The sequence below is a fragment of the Eulemur rufifrons genome, chromosome 7 (genome assembly GCF_041146395.1).
Source record: "Eulemur rufifrons isolate Redbay chromosome 7, OSU_ERuf_1, whole genome shotgun sequence".
NCBI classification, from domain to species: domain Eukaryota; kingdom Metazoa; phylum Chordata; class Mammalia; order Primates; family Lemuridae; genus Eulemur; species Eulemur rufifrons.
In genome coordinates this window covers 286831773-286845229 of record NC_090989.1, presented here as the reverse complement: position 1 = coordinate 286845229, position 13457 = coordinate 286831773, and the positions used below count along the sequence as shown (strand labels likewise).

Here is a 13457-nt window from a genome sequence, read left to right as displayed (position 1 = left end):
GATCTGGCCAACTAAAAATATATATAGAAAAATATTAGCCGGGCATGGTGGCGCATGCCTGTAGTCCCAGCTACTCGGGAGGCTGAGGCAGTAGGATCACTTAAGCCCAGGAGTTTGAGGTTGCTGTGAGGTAGGCTGATGCCACGGCACTCACTCTAGCCAGGGCAACAAAGCAACACTGTGTCTCAAAAAAACCAAAACAAAACAAAACAAAAAAACCAAAGCGCATCACATTCGTTGTTCAGTCAAACCTCTCTGCTAACGGTAATCTGCATTTGCAGCCGCTCCCCAGCGCTAGCATCACGGCCTCTGCTCCACCTCAGACCATCCGGCATTAGATTCTCATCAGAAGTCGCAACCTAGGTCCCTCCATGCGCAGTTTACAGTCGGGTTCGAGATTCTATGAGAATCTAATGCCACCACTGGTATGACAAGAGGTGGAGCCCAGGTGGCGATGTGAGCGACGGCTTCCTCCAGAGCAAATGTTCCAAGAGACAGACAGGGGAAGCTGCTGGTTTCATGAGTCCTGGGCTTGGAAGCTGGCACCATGTCATTTCCACCATGTTCCATTCACCAAACCCTCCTGTATGTTTTCCCTTCATCTCATCAGCTCTTTGCTCTGTTTTCTTTTATGACTTCTTTTGCATTGAGTATTGTTTTCATTCTTATTGCCTTTGTGGCCCATTAGCTATAACTTTTTGTTTCACTGTTTTAGTTATTTAGCTTTAGGGCATGGTTTCTCAACCTGACATTTTGGGTTGGATAGTTCTTTGTGTGGGAAGCTGTCCTGTGCAGCGTAGGATACGTCACAATACCGTTGGTTTCTGCCTTCTAGTGATACGACACCACTTTCTGTGCAGCGTAAGGGCCATACAGCATGCTCCGTCCTTCCGTCGCTTCCCCTTGGGTCTCTGTGCTATTGTCATACGTGTTACTTACACATGTGTTATACGCCCCAATTTCATTATTGTTATTTTTGTTTAAACAGTCAATTATCTTTTAAAGTCGTTTTAAAAAGAAAAAAAGTCACATACTACCCATTTGGTTACCATGGCCAGATCTCTAAACATAATCTCATCTGGTATCATTTTTCTCCTGCCTAAGTACGTCTAACATTTCTTGCAGTTTAAGAGTCTGTTGCTGATTGATTCTTTCAGCTTTTGTGTATCTTAAAAAATATTTTACTTTAAACCTATTTTTCTTGTGATACACACAATTTGCCACTGTAACCATTTGTAAGTGTAGTTCAGTGGCGTTAAGTACATTCACAATGTTGTGCAACCATCACCATTATTTATTTCCAATTTTCTCATTATACCAACAGGAAGCTCTGTAACCATTAGGCGGTAACTCCCATTTCCCCCCCGCCCTCAGCCCCGGGTCACCTTTAACATACTTTGTCTCTGTGAATCTGCCTATTCTAGATATTTCACAGAAGTGGAGTCATAAGGTATTTATCCTTTTGTGCCTTAGCTTATTTCATTTATCATAATGTTTCCAAGATTCACCCATGCTGTAGCAAGTGTCATAACTCCATTCCTTTTCATGGCTGAGTAATATTCCTGCGTGTGTACTTACCATATTTTCTTTATCCATTTATCTGTTGATGGACATTTGGGTTGTTTCTGCCTTTTGGTTAGCGTGAATACGGTTGCTATGAACATTAGTATGCAAGTGTAAGTTTGAGTCTCTGTTCTGAATTCTTTTGGTTACACACCTGTAAGTGGACTTGCTGGGTCATACGGTAATTCTATGCTTAACCTTTTGAGGAACCACCAGAGGGTTTCAACAATAGCTGCACCATTTTTCACTCTCATCAGCCATGTATGAGGGTTCCAGTTTCTCAGAGGCCAGGGGGATAGAGGATGGGATGCCTGGGCTGGGAGTCGTTACCCAGTGTTCCCTCCTGGTCTTAGACCAGGCTCCTCAGCTTCTTGGCCATCGGAGCAGGGCTGCTCCCCGTACCCACTGTGGCAGTCCCCTGGAGTCCCCAGGCTTCACCAAGCAGCGCCCAGGTGACAGTCCCCAACAACCTCATTGGACACGCTCAGACACTGCGGGGCTCTCAACAATTAGAAACCTGCCCTCTGCTGGCTGCTCAGTGACATAGACCCCCCCAGGACACGGCAACGGAAACAGGAACGCGCAGGCGCAGGCGCGGCTCTCACGCTGGGGCGGGGCCTCGCAGGGCGGAGCTTCCGCTCCAGGGCGGGCTGTGGCTGCAGCACTTCCGGTTTCTGAATTAAAGAGGCCTAGGCTGGGGCCGAGCCCGGAGCCCGGAGCCCGGAGCCCGGAGCCCCAGTGCAGGGCAGAGGCTGCGCCCGAGGTTCGGGCCAGCTCAGCCACGGTGAGGGAGTGAGGCCGGCCCAAGCCGCTGCCCCCGCCTGCCCCCGCGGGCCTGTCGCTTCCTCGCTCCGGCGTCCCCTTCAGGCTCCTGCCTTCGCCCACAGACCCTTATTGCCACCCGCTCGGTTTCCAGTTCCCCCTTCCCCGTGCAGCCCATTCACCTGCTGGGGTGAAGCCCTTTAGGTAGCACCCCCTTAATCTCCCTTCCTCCCAGTGACAGCCTTTTCCGCGTTCTCTTTGCCACCGTCTCTGCGTCCTTTAACCCTGACCCTTTCTTCTTTTTCTCTTCCATTTTATCTTTTTCTGTCTTCTGTGATCCTCACTCCTTTCTCCCTGTTTTTTTGCTCGCCCTTCTTACCCCCCTCACCATTTTATCTCCACTGACCCCTCCTCTCCATGTCCCTTCTCCCGTCTGTCCCCTCAGCCAAATTTTCTCCCCCTTATTGGACATTGTCCTCGCCCGCTGGCACAGCTGTCCCCATCTCCTTCTCCAGGCTTCAGGGGTCTAAGCAGGAACAATTTGAGGACCGTCTCTTTCCAGGAACTGTAGGGCAGGCAGATGGGGGTTTATAGTTTTCTTCTTCCTTTTGTGTTTGGAGAAAGGGGAGCTTGGAGGTGTTGAAGAGAGCCTGGAAGCCTTGTTACCTACTGTCACGGCAAAACCTGAGAGCTGGTGTGTTACAGCGTGATAAACTGAGGGCCAACATGCATAGTGACACCTTATGAAATATTTACCTTTCTGACAAAAGTAGCTAAAAAATATTTTGATTTTTTTTTTTTTAATTTTGAGCATCTTTTAGTGGGGAGGAACAGCTTCAGAAATTTAAAAATATTTATTTACAGGCTTGACTATTATAACTTCGATAAAATGATTTGGTTTTTTTGGAGGCAGAGACCAGCGGCATTTGAGGACTGACAATCACCTTGCTTGGCACTCGGATTGTGACAGCTTCTTTAATACCTTCCAAAGGGTTCATTTGTTTTGCCCTCTCTTTTTCAGTTGGGAAAAACTTCTATTTGCAAATTTTCCCCTTCCTGTTTCAAAATAGCTTGAGATTTCAGTTGGGTTTTTTCATTAAGTTGAATTACACCTGGTTTGCAGTACATTTATTAAAAAACATTGCTCCAAAATATGCAACAGGCTAAATTTTAGTCTCCAAGAGGGACAGAAATTCTAGTCAAAACAAAATCCCAATAATCATATTCTCCTAGGATGTTAGTCATTTTCTATTTATGGAGATGGCTTCTTTACTTAAGCCTCATGCACCAACTGCTAGCTTCATCCTTTTCTTCTTCAGCTTCCTCACCTCTCTCAGTCTTCATGGAATTGAAGAGAGGAGCCTGCTTTAAATTAGATTTTGGCTTAAGGGAATGTTGTAGCTGGGGTGATCTATTCAGAGCACACAAACTTTCTCTGTATCAGCAATAAAGCTGTTTTGCTTTTTTGTCATTTATGTGTTCACTAGAGTGGCACTTTGCATTTCCTTGAAGAACTTGTCCTTTGCAGCCACAGCTGGGCTAACTGGTGTGGGCGGCCTAGCTTTCCCTGAGCTTTTGAAATGTCTTCCTCATTTTTTGTAGAGATGGAGTCTGTCTACGTTGCCCATGCTGGTCTCAAAACTCCTGGCCTCCAGTGATCCTTCTGCCTCAGCTTCCTGAAGCGTTGGGATTACAGGTGTGAGCCACGGTGCCCACTGGCCATGATTTTGACTGTATGTTCTTATTTATAAAATAAGCTAACAAATACTAAATTGTTGGCATAAATAATTTGAGGCCTAAAATGATATTATTTTCTTCCAGAGAAGTCTTACTTTCATTTCTTCCAGGTGCCGGGCAGAACTCATAACCCAAGATCATCTCAATCTGATTTAGGGACTAAATTCTGAAGCTGAGTTACAGCCCTTCTGGGGAACATGTATTTCTAGTTCAAACTTGTTCTCCTCAAGTACAGCCCACTGGGGTCCAAACTCCCATGCTGAGAATTTACCAAGACTCCATCTGCGGAGAGTTAGCTACACTCCCTGCAAAGAGGTTTTTTTTTTTCTCTTTATTTCGATCATGGTCTCTAAGTTGACTATGCCAGTTTGCAGGGACTTAGCTATGCTCCCTGCAAAGAGGTTTTTTTCTTCAGATCAGGTATCTCAGGCAGGGGTCATTGCAAAGGATGAAAAATATAGTAGGAAACAGAAATAAAAGAGAGTAATGGCAATAATAATACACAGAGCAAAAGATATAGTTTATAAAGTAAAAGTTTATGAAACTAGATAAAGGAGGGTACCCGGATGGAAATATTTTACCTGCATAAAATATCTCCCCGACTGAAACTCCACACAGGTATTTTATAGGGTACATACAGGCTCCGGGATTGGCAACGCGATTTGCATACTAACAGGCAGTTTGCTTTAGGGTCAAAGTCTCCTAAAAGGCTACAACAGGGACATCTTGGCTCTGGTGATTGTGTTCTTGGAGACAGAGATGATCCCAGAAGTCAACATGGGCTGTGCTTTGTGTTAATTACTTGAACCGCATGGTTCTATCTGGGCCAGGCTTGGGCATTAGCATATTATAACATCAGCTCTCATCTCTGGGGGGGTCTACCTGTCAGCTCCAGCAACCTTTGGTTCTAAGGGAAAAGCCTGCCTTGTCTTTCAAAACAGGTGAGAACCAAAGGCCCAGTTTACATCTGTCTCTTTGAAGTGCAGCTTCTACTGACCTGCAAGATGCCCTCCTGAGATGAGGCAGCTTTTCAAATAACACATTTGTCTCCAGAGATACAGGGGGCATTTCTATAACTAAATATTCTTAGGCTCAACATCTGCCCCTTTTTTATTTTTTGAAGAAAGTTGATGGAGTTGGACAGCCATCACAGCAAGGCGTTGGTCTCCGGATTCTTGTCTTCTTTGGAGTTTTCTCCAGACTATAAATAAACGCAAGCAAAGGATTAAAATAATGCCAAAAGTTACAACAGTGGAACTTCCATAGATCTTAAGATGGTAAAGTGGATCAGCTGACTCTAAATCAGAAGAGATGTCATTAATAATGTCAGCATCAGAGAGCAATTTAAGTTTGTGACTGAAGGTACTTAATGTTTCCAATCTCTTCAGTCAGATTTGCTTGGTTAAGTAGATGTTTTCTGATGTTTTCCCAAGGAAATCGAGTTTGATTATATATATGAGGTGTAACAAAATTGAGTGATATTCCAATCGCAATGAAGTCTAAGTTGCTTTTGTAGACTTATAACCTGGTCTCCCAACAAGGTGACTGCTTGTGGTAAGTCAGCCACTTGAATAGCTAATTTAGAATCAATTTGATTTTGGGTAGACCATAATTGATTTAAATCGTGGTGCCAATTTTGAACAAATTCAGTGGTCTGAACGGTCTGATGCAGAGCCACACCTGCGGTGGCCACAGAAGCAGTGACAGCAATGATTCCCAAAATAGCTGCTATTAAGAGACCAATAAATCTTTTTGTACATTTAAGAATGTGGTTAAGTAGTTTGTCCAAAAGGAACATTGCTGGTGTTTCTTGCCAGACTCTATTCATTTTAACAGGTAACCACAGTCCTGTTCTGGCTTTGAGAATATAAAGTGTTTCTTTATAAGGACTGAACTTCATAGAATTGTTAATACAGGTATAATGAGAACAGTTGTCACAGGTCACTAGGAAAGAAGGTTCGTTATAAACAGCATGTCCAATCATAAATAAGTAAGGCAGTCTAACACAAACTTGAATATAATGAGTAGAATTTAAATTAAAAGTCCATTCTCGGCTATTGTTTGGATCCAAAGTGTGTGTGCTAATCCAGGCCTGCAAAGGGTGCAAAGCAGCTGATATTTTCCACAATTGATCATGAACAGGGCCACCTAAAATATGAGGAGCTGGAGAGCTCCTACCATCATTGAGCCGTGTAATATGACTTTTAAGGTCAGTGTCTTTTACAGACAGCGAGGTGGCAGTTTTATTCCAATGAAGCTTTTTAAAATTGTGAGAGGAGGCAGGATGTCCATAGGGACTCCAGTCTAGGACAACACCATAAGATGTGGACCCAGCAAGAATGCGCCCCGTGTGAGCTCTACAATTGTCCCATTGTACCCAAGTTTTAGGGTCAGAAATTATTACTTTCTTACAAAGGGGTATATCTGTGGGTGCAATTTTAGAATGCTCAATAGTGATGTGTCTGGTTGCCAGACACTCTTACCACCATGCTCACCACGCAGATCATGGCAAGAAAAAGATTTACAGATGTTTGAGGTACAGATGTCCAGTTCAATATCCCGTCTGCTTCTTCGTATGTTCTCTTCAGCTGTCCCCACGTCATGGTCTGTGCCTGACGTGTCTTCCGCTTTTTCTCCTCGAGTTTCCACTCTGGGTTTGATTCTTCTGCTTGGAATCCAGACTGTTGGTCTGTCATCTGTCAAAACACAAGCAAAAACTCTCCGCCACACCTTTGCACATCCTTTTTTCCATTTATTTTCTACATCATCTTTCCACCAGATAGGCTGGTGAGGGAAAGAGTCTGATTGTGGACTCCTATTCCAATGCTTTTCTATTGCTGTTAATTTATCTTCCTTACGAATATTCAAAAAATTTTAGGTAAATAAGGCTTGATTTATTCTATCTTTAGGAGACTGTGTACCGCCCCCTTTTTGTTTTAATAACATGTTTTTTTAAAGTTTGATGTGTACGTTCTATAATGCCTTGTCCTTGAGGATTATAAGGAATGCAAGTAATGTGTTTGATGTCCCATTTAATACAAAAAGCTGTAAAGGAATGACTAGTGTAAGCAGGGCCATTGTCAGTTTTAATGGTGGCTGGGACTCCCACGTATATAAAACAGGAGTGTAAGTGTGAGAACATATGTCTAACAGTTTCTCCAGAGGATGGAGTAGCCATAATAAGACCGGAATAAGTATCTACAGTAACATGTACAACACCTAACTTGCCAAATTCAGGAATATGTGTAACATCCGTTTGTCAATAATTTATTTGGTGAGAGACCTCGAGGATTAACTTCTGCAGAAAATTTAGGCTGATTAATTAATTGACAAGTGGGACAATGAGAAACAATATGTTTGGCTTGATTATTCATTGTATAATTGCATTGACTTTTCTTAAATCAGTTAACATTTGTCATTTGCCAGATTTCTTTTTTAATAACAAATATAGGAGAATTTCACAGACTGGTGGACTCCACTATACGTCTTGCTTGTAATTGTTCTTTTACTAATATTTGAAGAGCACCCAATTTTTTTTTGTTTGTTTTTTGTTTTAGTGGCCACTGCTCTGTCCATATAGGCTTTTGTGATATCCAATTTAAAGCCAGAGCAGAATGGTGCTTTTCAGTAGCAGTGGCCACTATCCAAAATTTGGATAGCCTAAACCATGCCGAGAAGTATGTGCCTTTGGTGCCTCGAAAGTCTTAGCCCCTTGGCTCCTTTTACCCAAACCAAAACAAGGGTTATAATTCATATTTAGCATAACCTGTTTAGCAGAGGTATTAGGTATATTGACGTATGCTCCCCACTGCTGTAACAAATCTCTTCCCCACAAATTAATAGTGATGTTAGCCACGTAAGGTTTTAAAGTGGCTGTCTGTCCATCAGGGCCTGAACAATTTAAAATTTGTCGACTTTGAAATATGTCAGTCATCGTTCCTATTCCGGTAAGAACAGTAGGAACTTGTTGTAAAGGCCAAGCTTTTGGCCAAAAACTTTTAGAAATAATTGTAACATCAGCTCCAGTATCTATAAGTCTAACAAAAGATTTGCCATTTAACTTCATTTCTAATTGAGGTCTTTGATCATTAATAAAAGTTTGCCAATATTGAGCGGCGGATGTAAAAGCCACTAATGCTTTGAATTAGCATTATTTAAAGCCAATATATGTAACATTAAATTTTTCAAGTCAGGCGGACTAACCGTTTTTTGCACAACATCTTGTGATTCATAAGTTTCATAATAAAACTTATGAAATCTGCATAAGTTTTTAACATTTTCTTTAACATTTTACACAAGAAAACACAGACTGTTTAGGAGAAGCTATTTTCTCTTATGCTATAATATAGCACTGTTGAATTTGAGCAATAACTTGATTGTCTTTTTTAAGATCTTAGTTTGCTTTTTTTTAAGTTTTTTTTTTTTTTTTTTTAATCAGCCTCTCTCAAGGGTGGTTCATGCTTCTGGGAATCATTTACATTAGAAAGCAGCGGTTCCCAAGCTTAAAGTGGCTGGCTTGAGCCTCACAGAGAGCTCTTGCTTAAAGTAAAAGTTTACCCCCCCCCCCTTTTTTCTTCTGTCTCTTTTTTTAATTTTGGAACTAACACATTTATTTTTTCTTTAAGGCAAAGCCTTATTTGACTTCTGAAATCAAATCTTGTCTCCAGAAATACAGGGGGCATTTCTATAACTCAGTATTCTTAGGCTCAACACCCATCCCCCTGGCTGCAATGCTATGAAAATGGCCCATGCCCTCCTAGCTTCCCCTCTGCAAATAATACTGGGGGTAAAGTACCCCCAAACACTGGTCATACTTTGAGACTCCTCTTTGTACCCTGATCCAGTAATTCATCATTATCTAGATAGCTCATCAGTGCCTTCAAGCAGATTTTTTTTTTTTTTTTTAATATTTATTCAGGTTTTCTAGTTGTTCTCAGTGGACGGTTGGCTTGAGTCATCTATACACCTATAACTGGAAACAGAAGTCTCACCTATGTTGTAAAAAGGTATTGTATATGTTCACTGGTAGTCATTTTAAAATATATAAACAAATTCTTTGATATGCCTTTCTTTAAGAGGTGGGTTAAATTTCCCTCCCCTTGAGTATGAGTTGCATGTAATGACCTTCATCTAATAGAATGTGGCAAAATGATGGATTGTGACTCCTGAGGGTAGGTCAGAGCAGCTTCCCCCTTGCTCTCTTGCTCAGGGGAAGCCAGCTGCCACAATGTAAAGACATTCGAAGGGTACTGTGGAAAGGCCCATGCAGTAAGGCATTGAGGCCTCTTGCCAACAGCCATGTGAATGAGACCCTCCAGGCTCAGTGTGGCCTCTGGATGACTACGGTCCAGGCCAACTTCTTTACTGCAACATGAGACTCTGAACGCAAACTACCCAGCTAAGCCAGCCTTGAATCTTAATCTGCAAACTGTGAGATGACAAATGTTAAACCAAGCAATTTTGGGGTAAATGGTTTTATATTAATAGTAATCTGTTTGTTTTTAAATTTTATATTTTATTATTTAATATTCATTTTATGTGAAAAATGAAATCAATAGCTTAAAATTTTAAAGTAATATTTAAATAAAAAAGAATATGTTGTATGATCTCTGCTTCCAGTTAGGAATAAAACCAAGAGTTTTTCAGAACGGATGAAGTCATTTCCACAACAGTATTAACAGATAAGCCATTCAGAAACCCTTTAGGATTTATTCTTATTTCCTGAAGAGCTTCTATAATATAGTCTCTAGGCAAAGTGAAAACATACGCGAGCATTTGTCTTTCCCAAAGTAACACAATCTGACTTTAGCTAAGTTATTGAATGGAACTATGCTTTTACATAAAAAGCTTAAAACCAATTAAAATATAACTTTAGTTCTTACCTGCTGACTTCTGGATGTAGTTCAGCCAGTCACTTCATGATGTTGGTGAACGCAAGTTCAGAGTATTTGGAGGTATGAATCTAACAGGTGCATCAGGTAATAATTTAGCAGATTCAATTTGTTTACAATTCTTGACACCCTAAATAAGCATTTTAAAAGTTTTCTTAAAACCATTACATAGTGATAATCCAGCTTATTCAATTAAAATAAATTTTAAAATTATAAATAAAGAAAACTGCTCTGAAAATTTTACTTTAAGATTATTTATACCAGGTAAATTTACTTCAGCGGTGTTCAGGGCTATGTATTAAGAAAACATGCCCAACATAATTTTTTATAGTAATGATAAAGTCTATGAGACTATGCCTAAATCAGTCTTTCTCAACTGGGATTCTTCCTCTGAACCCCAGAACACAGCAAATGGTGTAACTATTTTCTCAACCCTCCCAAAGACAGGACATAATCAGACCCATTCTAGATGCCAAGGAGAGGGGTTAACCCATTAAATAAAATGAATGTTTTGGGGTTAGGGTATTAAAGCTTAATTCTTTTAATCAACCCACCTGATAAAGGCTGGTCTGAAGAGTAATTATAAATACTCTATATTTTATTTAATAAATACCGTATGTAATGAACACAAACTACATGCCCAGAATTGTACCACAGGTTATGGGGGGGGGGGAGAACTAGTAATATAAAGTGCAGCCTCCTTCACTTGTGAAAGATAAAATTAAAATGATCAATTAGTTACTATTAACCATGCAAATAGACTATAAATGGTGCGAAACCACTGTAAATCCTGTAAAAATTCAACAAAGGAAGGGCTCAGACTTTGAATCCTAGATGAAAAGTCAGGGCAAAATACATAAAATATTAGCTCTGTCACACCAGAATATTACATTTTACTTATTGCCATTATCTCTCCCACTAGATTTAAGCTTCATATAAAAGCACAGATTTTTGTCTATTTTGTTCACTGTTGCTTTCCCAGTTCCTAGAACAATGTACACAGTTGGTATGTAATAACTCTTTGTTCAATAAATAAGTGAAAAGATTGGAATGTGATAGTTTAAAGTGATAGTTGAAACCACAGAAAAAATGAGCTCTCCAAGAAAAAGCCAAATTACTGGTATGTAACAGCAATGATAATAGCTGTATTTACTGAGTCCATCCTCAGTACACTGTACTAAGAATTTTTCCATATTAAGCTCATTTAAACTTCTAAATATTTGAGGTAAGAACTATTATCCTCATTTTAAGACAAAAAGCTCAGAGTGAGGTAGCTCTCACAGAGTCACACAGGATGAGCAGGAGGCAGAGCAAACCTCCATCATTTTCCACATTGTGTTTAAAACCTCAGTGAGGTACAGATGAGGGCATAAAAAGATAAAATGACTACCTTTTATGGTTTTAATAATTATGAGATAACATTAGCTATAAAAAGTGATGAACGTATAATAATTAGTTACTTACAGAGTAGCACTATTCAAGAATAAAGAAGAAAAAAAAGACTGGAAATCAGCAGGCCCCCACCTTTTTGGCACCATTCATTTCCTTCACAGCCATCTTTATATCACTGTTTCTTGTTTCGTTTTTTTGGAAAGCAAGAGATGGATATCTAAAATAGAAAAGCAGAAAACCAAAAGGTTTTTCATTGACTTTAAATTACCTCAAACTTAATTTTGTAATCACTGGCTCAAATATAGTTTTCACAATAATAAATGCTCTTATAAAGGTTGATATACTAAGCTGGGCGAGGTAGCTCACGTCTGTGGTCCTAGCACCCTGGGAGGCCAAGGCGTGTGGTTCGCTCAAGGTCAGGAGTTCGAGACCAGCCTGAACGAGACCCCGTCTCTACTAAAAATAGAAAGAAATTATATGGACAGCTAAAAAAATATATATAGAAAAATTTAGCCAGGCATGGTGGCACATGCCTGTAGTCCCAGCTACTCGGGAGGCTGAGACAGTAGGATCGCTTAAGCCCAGGAGTTGGAGGTTGCTGTGAGCCAGGCTGACGCCACGGCACTCTAGCCCGGGCAACAGAGTGAGACTCTGTCAAAACAAAACAAACAAAAAAAAAAGGTTGATATACTTAGCTTGAAATCAGGAAGAATGTTTATTTAGGATAACTAAATAAAAACCAAATTAAAGATAAGAAATAAAAGATACTAAGCATTTCTCATGAATTATCTCCTATTAATTTTATATTAAAATTTAATGTAAAACATTTGCAAAGCTGATATATGATAAAGTTGCAGAGATTAGCAATCTGGGGACCATTTATACTAAAAAAGTTAAAATTAATTCTTATGTTCAAACATAACCTCCAGATGACTCAAAGGCTTGCAATGTGAAAGTCAAAATTTAAAACATTTACCAGAATATTTAAGAGAATATCTTTATGGCCTTGTTGTGGGGAAATATTTAGACCAAAAAAAAAAAAAAAAAAAAGTTGGAAGATCGAATCAGAACTTTAACCATATAATTGAGAAAGTCAGGCAAGAGCTATTCCTATAAAAGCACCAGACCTAGAGAGTGTCAGTGGAAGGATACATACCAAATCTGAAAAGCGGTTGTTTTCAAATGATGGGACTATGGATAATTTTTTATAACCTCCTTGTATTTTTGCATTTAATTGTATTTTCTAAATTTCCACACAGTACGTAGAATACTTAAGAAAAGAAAACACCACAGTTTGTTTTAAGAATTCAACAAGATGCTAAAAGAATCTTTCACATCAGGTAATACTACTAGGATTATAATACTACTTTAATGAACTGTATTAATACCACATTAATGAGTAAAATTTAGAAAGCATATACTCTTAGGTGACTCCATTAAATAAAATTAAACACCTATTTTTTTAACAAATTTCAACCCCAACTACAAACAGGATTCTCTCTTAATTGATAAAGATTTTCATATCTGAAATGAACAGCCATCATTTTTTATCAGAAGACAGTAAAGGTATTTCCATCACCATTGTGATTTGAATGATCTGACAATGTCACAAAATAGAAAGTAGCAACATACAGATTGGAAGAGATTATATATAGATGATGTAGCTATCTACCTGAAAAGTATACAAGTGTCATCTGAAAAGTAATTAAAATCAGAAATAATAGAATACAATTTTCTGAGCATCTACTATGTGCCAGGCTTTACTCCTAGTGCTTTACAAACTTAACTCATAGTAGTTTCACAACATCGCTATGACGGTACTATCGACCTCACTTTATAGATGAAGAGGAGGCTGAGGTACAAAAAGGTTAAGTAAGTTGCCCAAATTTATTCATCAAGTTGCTGACAGACCTGGGAAGTGAGCCGAAGTTATCTCTTTCTGGAGCCCGTTCTCCTTAACTAAGGCTCTCTACATTCCCTGTGAAACAGTGCGTAACAAGATAAAGTACACGGAAGTCAGTAAGTCTGCTACATACCACTAATAACAAGCTACAAAGTATAATCCAAGAAAGATCTGATTAAGAACAGCATGAACTAATGACTGCAGCTATT

At 39.7% G+C, this 13457-nt stretch overlaps 3 long non-coding RNA genes across 8 annotated transcripts in view; 2 read left to right on the top strand and 1 right to left on the bottom strand.

The window, feature by feature from the left end:
• The window catches only part of LOC138388608 (uncharacterized), a 215466-nt gene that overhangs the window by 66989 nt on the left and 135020 nt on the right, over positions 1–13457 (top strand). The gene's annotated exons all lie outside the window — the stretch shown is intronic.
• LOC138388607 (uncharacterized) overlaps positions 1–13457 on the top strand; it is an 84132-nt gene that overhangs the window by 57390 nt on the left and 13285 nt on the right. Inside the window, exon 3 of the long non-coding RNA XR_011234145.1 lies at positions 8981–9068. This is a non-coding gene — a long non-coding RNA (uncharacterized lncRNA). The remainder of the gene's footprint in view (positions 1–8980; positions 9069–13457) is intronic.
• Positions 5469–13457, bottom strand: part of LOC138388605 (uncharacterized) — a 203298-nt gene continuing 195309 nt past the window's right edge. For 5 of the 6 annotated variants that reach the window (XR_011234140.1, XR_011234139.1, XR_011234141.1 and 2 more), the window contains 3 exons: positions 11478–11562; positions 9945–10083; positions 5469–6758 (listed from right to left, as the gene is read on the bottom strand). This is a non-coding gene — a long non-coding RNA (uncharacterized lncRNA). The remainder of the gene's footprint in view (positions 6759–9944; positions 10084–11477; positions 11563–13457) is intronic. The other variant, XR_011234138.1, reaches the window with a different exon arrangement.